This window comes from Triturus cristatus, chromosome 2_1 (assembly GCF_964204655.1).
Source record: "Triturus cristatus chromosome 2_1, aTriCri1.1, whole genome shotgun sequence".
NCBI classification, from domain to species: domain Eukaryota; kingdom Metazoa; phylum Chordata; class Amphibia; order Caudata; family Salamandridae; genus Triturus; species Triturus cristatus.
Window position 1 is genome coordinate 128,826,666 of NC_140581.1, and position 12,971 is coordinate 128,839,636.

Here is a 12,971-nt window from a genome sequence, read left to right on the forward strand (position 1 = left end):
GTCTATTGTATTCTCCCAGCCTATGCTTATGTTTTTTGAATTGTACTTTTTTTTAAAGGACTCACAAGGATGGTGTTTTAATTTGGGTTCTTGTATATTTTAATAATTGTGTACTGACGCACGATTTGCCCATTGGTTTTAAAATAAGATTTGGTAATGAATAAAGGGTTAGGAGAATATTCTCTTTTTTATACAAAAACATATAGTGTTTTTTTTTTTTAGGTTTTTTTTTTTTAGAGAGTTTTATATAGAGCAAACTTGACCCGAAGGTATCGGGTATCCGAGCGCTTTACATAGCACCAGTTGCGTTACATGAGGACACATTCATTTTTGTTGGGCACAGGGAGATTAAGTGATTTACCCAGATTCACAGGATGTTCAGCATCATTGTCGAGACTCTAACCAGATTCCCCAGATTCGAGGTCAACCGCCCTAGCCGTCAGGCCAACTCCTCTCCTCTGTGGTGGTTGTATCTTAATGTCATTGTGGATGTACATGAAATATGGAATTAAACTGGAATATGAGTGTTGTATGTGCCTGAGAATAAAAATATATATATATATATATTAGTCAAACGGCGCCAAAGTTATTGGCAAATCAAAAAACGCATATATATATATATATATATTTACAAATATGAATCGGACAATTGGAACAGTGTGCAGGGAAAGATGTCCTCTCTACATATGCCGGACAACAAAAACCTCAGGAGGGTCCGCTATGCTAACAGGTAAAATCAGAGCTATCGTGAACACCGTAGGACTGTTAATCCTCCTGGACCATCATTTGATTATACCATAGTCATTATAATCTTTTTTGGCAATTTTGTAGAGGCAGAATAAAACAGTTTAAAATGAAGATTAGAACAAATACACTCTTCACCATATTAAAATAATTATCACTGTACTGCCTCTGAAAGTGTTAAAAAGCTTATTTTTTCCTTAACTTAATAGCAGCAACAATATAGTACAAAACAGCAGTGCAATGTTTCTAATGAAGACAGGCATTGCAAATATACTAATCCCTCTTTATATCAGGTAAAGTGCATCCACATTAGAATAGGCCGTAAAAAAACACCGTCTAAAGGGAGCAGAAAAATTAGAAGTGTACAGTTGATTGCGCTGATGTACCATCGCAGGGAGAACACAGGAGAGATTTAAACCCTGTGCCAAAAAAATTGTGTTCAGTCTTAACCTGGTCAAGTAGAATCTACGCTCTGGGTTATCATCCCAGGACAAATGAGCTTTCACCCCTATAGTTGTAACAATTTCCAGGTACCTAGTGACTGAGCTCATGTGTTCTTCTTAGTCTCATGTCTTCTTTATGTCATTCAAAATCCGTTTAACTATTTCTCTAGACTTAGTAGTAATAGTTTCAGGTGTATAAAATAAATGGCTAAGACCCAAAGTCTAAAAAGTATCTTTGACATAAGTTAGCCATGAAATGGAAATCATACTTTCTAAACGAATGCAATACCTCCGCACCTGTCTGGAAAAGTCAGTCTTAGGGTTGTGCCATAGCTTTAACCACAATAATAGTGGTGCAATTTTGATTTGTTGCTCCACTAAACCTATGCCCAGTTCCAGATATGGAGTAAAAATTGAGGTAGACTTTGGGATTGCTAAAGGCCTGCATAAACTCTTTTCTGCTACCTGTAGCTTCCCGGGCGCAGCATAGCCCCAAACTTCAGCTCCATATATGGCAACTGATAAACATTTGCTGCTGTACAGTGGATCATCTCCTTAATGGGCTTATGGCCCAATCTTTTAGCAAATCTTAAAACTGAGGTACCCCCATTTTTTGCACTCTGAGTTATTAATCTATTCCATGATCCGTTTGCTTTTAACAAAATCCCAAGATAATTAAAAACGGGTACCTTTTTGAGTGGGGACTCACCTATAATAAAAACTTCTATATTTAGTGTTTTTGGCCCACATATCATAACAAATGATTTTTGTTGGGTAATTTTTAGCTTCTGGTCCATTTAGTACATTTTGAAGACTGTTTATTGTTAAAGCTAAAAGATCCGCGTTAAGCAGAGCTGAAACAGGTTTCGACCCAATTCTGGGGCTATCCTTGCTGTATGCGGTTAAAACTACACACAAAGAATTAATATAAAATAAGAAATGGGCTACAATACAGCCACGCCTGACCCCTCTTGTGACTTTAATAGGGTCCGTGCAATGCCCATTGTTCATAAAATAAACTCTTGTAGTAGAGTCCCAGTGTGAATGTTGTACGCGATCTAAAAGGGGGCCTCAATACTTGCTTTGGCCATCAAGTCTCACAGCAAATCCCTCTCAACCAGGCCAAAAGCTCAGGAGAGGTCCATGAAAGCCACGTGTGAAGCACCTATCCCGGCTTTGACCTAATTTCTTGTTAAGCAAGTGAGATTTAATGTTTGTTCCACCATTCCTAAGCCATATCGAAAGCCATATTGTGTTGGTGAGAAAAAGTATGCCTCTTGCCAGTCCTCCAATTTATTTACTATTACACAGCCCTAGATCTCTGTGGAGTCGAGCAATGAGATTGGGCAATAACAAGATGCTAAGTTTCAATCTCCCTTTTTTTAGGTGTCGCCTGAGCCAGCGCATGCGTTGCTCTGCGAAACATTTAGTAAGCGGGGTTTTCAAAGTGCTACCACAGGCTTTTGGTGGCCTCAAGCTTGCGTTCACGCGCGCGTGCATGCGCGCACCTGCCAGCTTTCACCGTCCGAGGTGCCATCTGGACCGTGATCAGTTTCACTTTCATGCGCGTGCACACAACTCCTGCACGTCTTGTTTAAACAAACATTACCTGCTTGTTTTTAACAAATCAATTGAGCGTGCAGCAGCGGCGAAGGCAGGCTGCATTCTCGTCTTTGGTTACTTGTTTTTCTTTTAGCGCGTGCGTGCAACTCCCGCTTCTCCCCCACCACAGATCACGTCTCTCGGCCGCTCGCGCACAGTCAATGCTTGTTTCAATTATCGGCCCTGTCACTATGTCCTGCACTCTCTCCTACCACTTACCCTCATGCTTTTCACTCCCTGTGCCTGTTACTCTGCTTTGTACTCTCTCCTCACAGTTAAACGTATTTTCTACAATCGCTGTGCTTGTCCCTCTGCGTTGCACTCTGTCCTGTCACCTTCTTCAAGAGGCTGGGGACCTGGGAGACTACTAAGCCTTAGGCCTCACGCTTAGGGGCGCACTGGGACGCTAACACTTCGTGGCCTCACTTAAAACATTACCAAGATAGCTCCCGCAAAGGCTCCTTTTCTGTAGATTTTGTGTATCGCACAAACAAGGATGGGTGTTGTGGTGGCCTCCAGTCCTTTCCTTCAATGTGTACAACGCAAGTGAAAAGAGGGGGTTAATAAAGGGCTCGTGAGTAACTAAAAATGTAAACAGAACGCATCGCAAACACTGCTCGCCTACAAATATAATCTAGGGTTGCTACCTTGCTTGCGCGTTGCTCCATGTTGTTAGGGCATCATGTTTCTAGTACGGGGCTTGTTGTTTGTGGCATATTGTCTTAATTGTTTACCATGTAGCGCGAGCACCTTAGCAGAGTACTGAAGGCCACTTTAAGGCATGTTTCCTTCATAGTGAAAGGGGGGTGTTAGCGTCGCATGGTTAATAGTGAGCAGTGAAAGTATTGCTTCGGACATGCTCTGTGTTTGATTCCATTTTCAAATAGTATGGCTTTGTGGCATGGGGTTTCACATCAAGCCCCATCACAGAAAGCAAGCTTCTACGTAATTTGTAAAGTATCATATATTATGACTCCAAGCACCTGGGCCAATTCTGCATTTAAAACTATGGGACCGCTTCCATCTTGTCTAATTAGTAGTATGGTGAGATTTTTACCTTAGTTCACAAAGACCTTGTGGCATTTTGCCACAGCCTAAAGAAATATTTGTTTATGAAAGCTTTTGGGCTCTAGTCTTAGGGGACGCATTACCAACTTCATGCTGCTTTTCTTCAGCAAATGCTCTAAGACTACCCGGCACTGCCTGTGGTGTGACGCTGTATAAGTGCACAAGCTTATTTAGTGTTGGCCTGCGGTCTTACGTTTTTGAGCCCAAAACAGGCATTTCATTATCCACAACTTCAACTGAAGCGGGACAGTTTGACGTATGCACATGTGCGGTACTTCAGTTCTGCTTCATATGTGTTTTCTGCTGCACAAAACAAGGCATGAAGTTCAGTATCGCAGCAGTATGTGCAAGCAAGGGAAATGGCCCATTTGCCTGCTGTTAGGGGACTTAACTACAACAATTATCCAGAGGAAATGGGTCCAGCTGCGCTGCACCTGCAGCACCAATAGTAGCTACGTCTTTGATGAAGTTGTTGGAACTACATTTTGATAAAGGCTCACCAGGGGCACATTTATTGATGTGACTGCACATCTATGATGATGGATCTGATGAACTGTAAATATTTTGCATGTTTGAATTTTTCAGTGGGACACATTTTACTACCATTTAGTAGTGGCTACACGGATTGGTGATGTTGACATGTTTGTGACGTTGACATCTTTTGTTTAAAAATCCTCACCTTTAATATACCCACCTGTGCCGATGCTATACTGAACTGTACTGAGGCAAAGAGCATGTCCTGGGGTGACTTGGTCGTCTTGCATTGTGTCCTGTCGTCTGAAATATTGAACTACTGTTCAGAGCCTGGGGCTGATGGCTGTTTAAACAAGGCATGTTTTATTTGTCGTTCTCTGTCCTTTATTGTCATTTGTAAACGTCCATCTTTGTCTGACTTCCTGGAGGGTGTAGTCGTTTAATTCCTATTAAAAAAACTAGTCTGGTCCCCTTTCCTTTTCTTAATCATTGAATTCAGAGTAAGATTTCTTCCTGCAGTTTGCTATCTGTACTACTCGAGTCCTTTGAATCTGTGTGGATTTATTTCCCGCTTTTTTTCTTCTATGCCTCTCTTCATACCTAGGTACGTGCTAAATACAGGGGTGTTTCTTTACAGGTGTGGACGAAGTGGCAGGAATTTCTAGAAACATTTGGAATACCTATTGTGAGTATGCACTGGTTCAACTTAAACAGCCCCCTCCCCTATAACATCTCTGGAGAAATTCTGGGTGTTCGGAGATTAGATTGGATTGGGCCTACTCCTAAGTCCATCATAGGAAATTGTGTCATTGTCAATTTTAGACATCCACTTGCTGTAAATTATATCTGCAACAGGACACCCCTTAGACCAAACACTCAAATCATCCCATTGCATCTGTCATATTTCTATCCAGCCCCACAGCATAGAGTAGGGCAGACCAGGGGTGCAAGTTGGGCGGGGGGCCAAAATAAATTGTACGCTAGATCAGTGGAAGAGACCCAGAATATGCCCTTGTTGTCACTCTTTGCTCAAAAAAATAGATTCAGTGTGTTGGAGGAGGTGGACTGACCAGTCGTGAACTTGAGCCCTGTACTCCAACCTGACAAAGTTATGGGCACCCAATTAGCCGTAGAAAAGGATAGATGTGTGAGTGGAACTTTAGAATCTCCTTCAGTATCTTCTCCCCTGACCACAAGAGTGGAAACAAAACAAACCACCCATGAAGACTTGGTTGTTCCCCCCGATGACCTTCTATGTAATGTTAATCTTGTGGGCACCACAATAGCAACAAACCCTCAAACAACTGAAGTCTGCATAGATCCTACGGCTGGCGACCCAGTAAATAGGAATAGAGCACTAGGCGAGGGAATAAAAATATTGTCCTGGAATGTGGCAGGGATAAAAAACAAGTTATTTAACTTGGAATGGAGTAATTTTGTAGGTACTCATGACATCTGCCTCATGCAAGAAACCTGGGCCACTGAGGAAAATTTGACGATTGGTTATGCCACTTTTGACACTTTGGCAACCACAAGTGGCAGAGGGAGGCCTTCGGGTGGTCTTTCGATTTGGGTGGGGACACATTTGGGAGCTCAGGCAACCGTGATTCCAACTAACTCCCTGGATGTTCAATGTGTCCTCTTAACCCTAAATGACAAACCATCGGTTGCTTTAATAAATGTCTATTCTAGACCAGTCAAGAATGGCCAAGAATCTGGTGTAATAGATGCATTAAAGGATTTTATATTGTCTCTAGACCCCCCACCACAATTAATAGTAGGAGGCGACTTTAACTGCCAATTTGAACCCCTCGAGTCTCCCAACACGGGCGAGCCAGACGAAGAAGACCAGTTCTGGCACATTTGTGAACCACAGATCTCTCCTGTCAGAGCCTGGACTCTGCTCGTCCTTCAAATTAAATCCTTATCTCTTGCACTGTCCCTAAGGGCCTGTAATGGGAGGTTGAAACCCGATTGCCCAGGCCTTCCCACGTTCAACAGACCAGGCCAAAACTCTAATATCGATTACATATTAATGGAGGCAAGACATTGGGGTAACTTATTAGAGTTCGAAATCCACCTTAGACAAGATAGTGACCATAATGCCCTTGTTCTAACTTTGAAACCGGGCAGTTTTGGTCTAACTAACCCTCCTCCCAATTTAAATAGCCCAATACTCCCAGTACTCCTTTCTAACAATAGGAGGAGAATAAAATGGCCCTATTTTCTGAAATCCCCTGCTAAACTTGCGGAAGTATATCAGACAGTTTTGCCATCTCTTTCCGCAATGGGGGATGTAAGTATAGACAACTTGAGTGATTCAACTAAGATCCATATTCACCTAGTTAATAACTTGAGGGGCCTATTTAACCCTGTGGGAAACAAACAACACCAGTCTAGGTCACACCCCTGGTATAAGGAACCCTGCAGAAAAGCAAAAAAGGACTTGCTCGCGGCAATTAAAGGTAATGACAGGGCCAACATAAAGAAACTTCGTCTAGACTATAAGAAGGCTATCGCCAGGGGGAAGAGGGATTGGGAGGAGCAAAGATGGGAGGATCTAAGATTAGCTCTCACATGTAGAGACCCTAAGGCGTTTTGGGCCACTGTGAACTCTGACGGGAATGGGGTAGCCCCACCCCTTGTTGTAAATATAGCTCCACAAGTCTGGGAATCCCATTTTGGGGAACTGTATGGGGATCCGGATGACCTTTTTTCTACTGATATGTCTCTTGAGTCTAGTCCGATGAGAGGAATTGATTCTAGTATATCTAATATTGAGACTCACCCTCGCTCCTCTATTTTAGCACCTTCTCATGTATGCCAGCCGCAACCATCTTTGATGGGTGTAGCCACTCCTGTGACAGAACTCCCTGTGGCCATCACCCTTAAAGAAGTAGAAACCGCAATAAATAAGCTCCTTTCTAACAAAGCACCTGGCCTGGATAAAATACCGCCGAGCTAATTCCGCTCCCAACCAAAAATCTGGGCCCCGTATTTGGTGGTATTATTCAATTCCATTCTGATGGGGGCCGCCTTGCCAGATACTTGGTTGGGCGCGGAGATAGTTCCCATATTTAAGAAAGGCTGCCCATTAAAGCCGGCTAATTATAGACCAATTAGCCTTATTGACACCACCCAGAAATTAATGGGCAAGATTATCTTGGATAGAATCCAGGAATGGATGGATGACAACAACATCTTGACCACATTACAGGCAGGGTTTAGATCTGGGATCTCAACCATAGACCAGATCTTCCGGCTCCAGGTTCTATATTGGAAAACGGTGAGAGTAGAGGGTGGCAGTCTCTACCTCATCTTTGTAGACCTGCGAGCTGCCTTTGATCTTGTCCCAAGAGAAAAACTATGGAAAGTCCTGGCAGAAATGGGTCTCCCACCCTACCTGTTGGATATCTTAATTAGATTTCACAGCGGTAATTACGCCCAGGTTAGATGCGGGAGACATGGCGATTTATCCTCACGCTTTCCCGTTAGGAAGGGAGTGCGCCAAGGGTGTGTCTTGGCTCCAACATTGTTCAGCCTATACAGCAATGGTCGTGTTACTCACCTGGCTGATGTAGCTAATAATGACGCCCCCAGATTGGCTACCGGTAGAGTGCCCGCTCTGATGTTTGCCGATGATACCCTGCTAATATCCAAAACATCATCGGGCATCCAGCGCACCTTGGATGGTTTCCTGGCATTTTGTACTTCCAGAGGCTTGGAGATTAACCTAGAAAAGACTAAATTCATGATCTTCAATCCTCCCAAACGGACTCGTCCAAATCCCACCCTAAATGGCTCCCCCCTTGAGAGAGTCAGGACTTTTGTGTACCTTGGAATTACGTTGACCGAGAACTTTGATTGGGGACCTCAAATCGCAAAATCATGGTTGAGGCTGTCTCAAATAGCAGGGGGCCTTTGCAAGGTCCAGCGAGCCTCGGTATATAAACCAGCAGCTCCGGTAGTTGAAATATACCGATTACAAGCTAGAACAGCTTCGTTGTACGGGGCCGAATTATGGGGCCATAAAAACATTGCCAAGTTAACCCTTGTTGAGCAGGGTTTTATGAGAAGACTTGTGAGCCTTCCTGTAAGCACACCGCTCACTCCCCTACGCCTCGACCTGGGGTTAGAACCAATTGAAGACTTGGCAATTCTCCGACCCTTACTCTACTGGAAAAGGCTCTGGACGGTGCATGAACTGGCACCTTTTAGAGAGGAATTCTTAGAGGTTTGGACATTAATTAAAAGTAAGAACATTCTATGGTTATCCCATGTTAAGGCTCTTAGCATAAAGATCGGCAGGACCGATCTCTGGGAACTACCGGAGGTAGCCTGCATACGGATTTCTAAGCCTGATCTAAGAGGCCATATAAGGGAGCTGAGATTAGCTACCTTACATGGTTCAAGCTCCTTGGGGAAACTCACTAATGAGTTTCTCCTAGTAAAATTAGAAACAAGAGCAGAGGCCTTCCTCGATGTAATTTATCCGTCTCTTGCTAGGAAGCTTTATTTGCAGTTGAGGTATGGTACCTTACCGCTCAGAGCATTCACCTGCAAATGGGCACGATCAGAAAATGCAGCCTGTCCGGCATGTAACCATAGCAGTGAAGATATATGCCATGTCCTGTTTTTCTGTCCTGCATACCATTCAATAAGAAAAAAAAGTGGCTCATTCCCATTTGCAAGAACCTAGGGTTTAGACACTGCATGCTCGCATGCAGGGTCTTAAGATATGATACTCACCCCCCAATTGTTTTTGCTATGTCTCGCTTTTTACATGGGTTTTGGCGCAGAAGGAAAAGTTTTCTTTAAATACCTTTGTCTTTTATCAAATGAGTCTTTTTGATAACATCAGTTTAATACATTTTTAACTATTGTATTAACTTGACATTATTTATTGTTTTAATGAAATGTGCAATTTTCTTGTTATTTATTCTGTGCTTTTATGGTCTCCGACCAAAATAAAGTTATCAAACTGAAAATGAGCCATTGCTTACTTTTTATTCAGTCTTTATATATGCTTGATTAAAACCTGTATTTAAAAAAATTAGCCAGCTCTGAATTAAATTTCAATATGAATGTATCCGATTTAGCACATATAGTCATGTCTGCTTCACCCAAGGACTAACTGGGCATACTAGGCTCTGTGGTGTTTTCCTTAAATTTATGAACTTCTGTCCGAGCGTCTTATCTAACAAGCATTGGCATAACCAATAGGTCTCGCCTTTGGGACCTTATAAGTGTTTAGCCATTCAACAGTTGATGTTGTTGCACCAAGGATATTGTGCTGGATAACTAAACACTTATAAGGTCCCTAAGGCGAGACCTATTGGCTATGCCAATGCTTGTTATAAATGGGCACTATGATGGCTTCTCTCGAAGTATCAATCATCTCTCCCTTCACTGTTGCCCTCACTACGTTAGTGATGAAAGGTGCCCAGAACTTCACGTTGTATTTGAATAGGTCAATGGGTACATCATCCGGGCCTGAGGCTTTCCCATTCGCAGCACTCTTAATTGTTTCAGTGACAGACTTCAGATCTACAAGATTTGTTACCCAACTCTCTTGAGCGAGGAAGTCAGCCAATGTCCCCCCTTCTTCCACATTATCTCGATTAAAAATTAGAGAGAAGTGGCTAATCCATTCTTGTTCTGTAATAAGATACTCAATGCTGCCATGTGAACTTTCAGAAAAAAAGGTGCAATTTATTATGTTCGTTTAGAGCCTCCCATGCCCTCCTTCGAATCTCCTTTTCCCTATTCTCAATGGCTCACTTGTAGATGTTTCTTGCTTCCCTGACTTCATCTATGTCACGGGGTGTTTAATTAGCGGCCAACTTAGGGCTTTCAGGGCTGTGGTGCATTATGGGCTGAACCATTTATGGGGAGGGGGGGAGACTTGCTCATTTGATAGTTTGTTTGAAAATAGGGCCCTAGATATAACCCCACAAAAAATCCACAATACTGTTAAGGATTTTAAAATGCTCTGCTTATAAAGAGACACAGCAGAAAATATCACTGGAGGCTTTCTTAACCAGTTCAAAAGTTTGACTGGTCAGTAGTGGCCCAATTTAAAGTACCCCCTTGTTTACTGAGTAACTGACCTTAGACTCAATCCGAAGGGAAGATCCTCGAAAAATGGGTACAGAAAAACCCAATGTAATAAGGTTATGGTCACTGTGGGGAAGTGGTCACACTTCATAATTCATCCGGTTCTGAGCAAGGTCCCTAGATAAAAGGATACAAACCTATTATACTGTCCTTGCCTCTTCCTATGAAAGTGGGTACATTTGTTGTACTATTTCCCTGCAGATTTGATGCAAATGTAAGTTTGTCTGATAGTACCAGCTGGTTTAGAGCTTCACCGTAAATCGAGTGTATAAAATGGGTCGTATCATCTCCGTGATTATTGGAGACTCCACATATACGGTTGCCACTGCGTGGGCATTTGGTAACATTAAAATCACCTGCCCATACTATTGAAGTAGAATTCCTCTGGCAAGAAGCAAAGTCTAAAATTACTTTCCCCACCTCATGGATTATGCCAATTGGGTGTGCTGAAAAGAAATTAAAGTAAAACTATATTAAAAGTATATTTAATCCCTTAGGCAATGTAAGGTTTATAACTTGATCGCAGGGCCTTGATGGCAGTATTTTCACACTCAAAGTTTTAATAGAGCATGCCACAAACACGGCTAGACCCCTCCCCTTTCTTTTTCCTGCTGCTGACGGCATTGCATCACTGCAATAAGATTTAAAACAGTTTAAACAATAGGATTCAGAGCACATGTTCCTGCCAGCACACTATCAAAATTAACACAAAAAAGTTAAGCAGTTCTCATTGTTAGGTTTCTGGCTGATTGCTGCAATATTCCATTCAATCAGAAATATTTAACTTCTTTGAATTTAGCTCAGGGGTTCACTGAACACAGTCCGTCATTATCCTCTAATCCAGAGAGAACCCCAAACTTGTTATTTAAGGCTGGATGGAAATTTGGCTGGGGTCTATTTCGCATTAGGGTCGAACTGTGAGGCCCGTTAGGTTTCACAATAACTGGGGCTAGATGTTTGTAAAAGAAGCCCATTGGCAGTGTCCTCCTAAAGCTTGAATTGGGAAACCCCAAGTTTGCTTGGTTCAAAATGTCCCCTGCCACCATAGGTTTTTGAAAATTGATAATGACGGTATCCAATTAATAGCTCCTCTCCAGGGCCAAATGCCACCCAAATGCCGCCCAACTAAAATCTCATTACCGAGATCCCAACTTACTGAATTATAAAGCCAGTGAAGAATCTTATTTTTAAGGGCCTCTGTTGATTCATCAACATCTGTTGTCAAACGCAGCACATTGGACAGTATAATAACGTAAGGTCAGGAGGCTGGGGGCAGATAATCACTGCAAGGGGGGCTAGATTGGAAGAAGCCCCACGTTGCTGATTTCCTTAATGCATCTGTGCTCCTCGAGGCCCATCCTTGTGAGATAGCAAATCTGAGGCTGGTCCTGCAGTTCTAGTTGAATTAAGAGTTCCACCTCCGTGGCAATCTCCCTTAAGCACATTTTGTGTAACTGGTTGTACAACAGATTGCAAAGAAGGGAGCGAAGGAGCAATCCGGGTTATAGGGTTAGGTACAGGCATCAGTACATTGTGACTGAACATTCTTTGCACTTGTGACTTGACTAGCTTCTTGTATCGCACTTTTATCCAGGATTACCTCTATAGACTAAAGCTGATCATAGATGGGTCTAAGTTTAGCATCTAACAGGTCACTTATACACGAGCTCTGGAATCCCAGGAGTTACCAGCAGGAGAGACCGGATATAATGATTCTCTTTGCACTCCTGAGTCCATAGCTTGTTTATTGGCTTTTCGCCTGCGCTTGACCGGTGGATCCGGATCTGGTGAACTGACAGGGATAATCATGCGGTCTATAGGATCGGGTACTTCTGACATACTGCAAATAGGAGCGCTTTTATCTGAGCCCCTCCCAGTACGTGGTAGGGGTTGTAAGCCTGAATTGGGTGGTGGATTAACCTTGCTCTTCCCTATTTCTGCCACAACAAGTACCTTGAGATACTGGAAGAGATGATAAACAGGTCCTCCACTGTGGATCCTCCGTCAAAACAAGGAAGCTGATTCTGGAGTCCGAGGCCAAGAGAGGGGACCCGTCCCAGCCTCTGTCGGACTATGACGGACACACTCTTGTCACCGTGGGGAATCTTCTGCACTTTTCAGCACGGTAGCTGCAGTTTCCCCCTCCTCCACATAGCACGGACTCCTGGGAGATGAAGTCCGACCCCAGGGAGCCTCTCTGTAATAATGTTGCAATGGGTTGGGTTTTTTGTTCAGATGGTCTCTGGCTTCACCCTTCATTCACTTGTTACCACAAATGATTACTGTTACTTGGTGTGGTCTCCAGCTTTACCCCACACTGCAGGACGGAGAAGGAGAGCCCATACCGTGTGAGGGCCAGTAAGCCTGGTGGTAAGCCTGTTGGGTGGTGGAGCAGCTGCTGTGCGGGAGGCACACCCAGGAGAGCCCCCAGGTCATACCCGGTCCGAGCACTCACCTAGGGTGAGTGAAGCTCCTGCTGGTTTGGGGTCTCCTCTAGTGTCCCCGCTTCTCTGTGCCAGGCAG

At 43.3% G+C, this 12,971-nt stretch overlaps 1 protein-coding gene across 1 annotated transcript in view; it reads left to right on the forward strand.

Moving 5' to 3' along the window:
* KIAA1328 (KIAA1328 ortholog) overlaps positions 1–12,971 on the forward strand; it is an 887,260-nt gene that overhangs the window by 177,785 nt on the left and 696,504 nt on the right. The gene's annotated exons all lie outside the window — the stretch shown is intronic.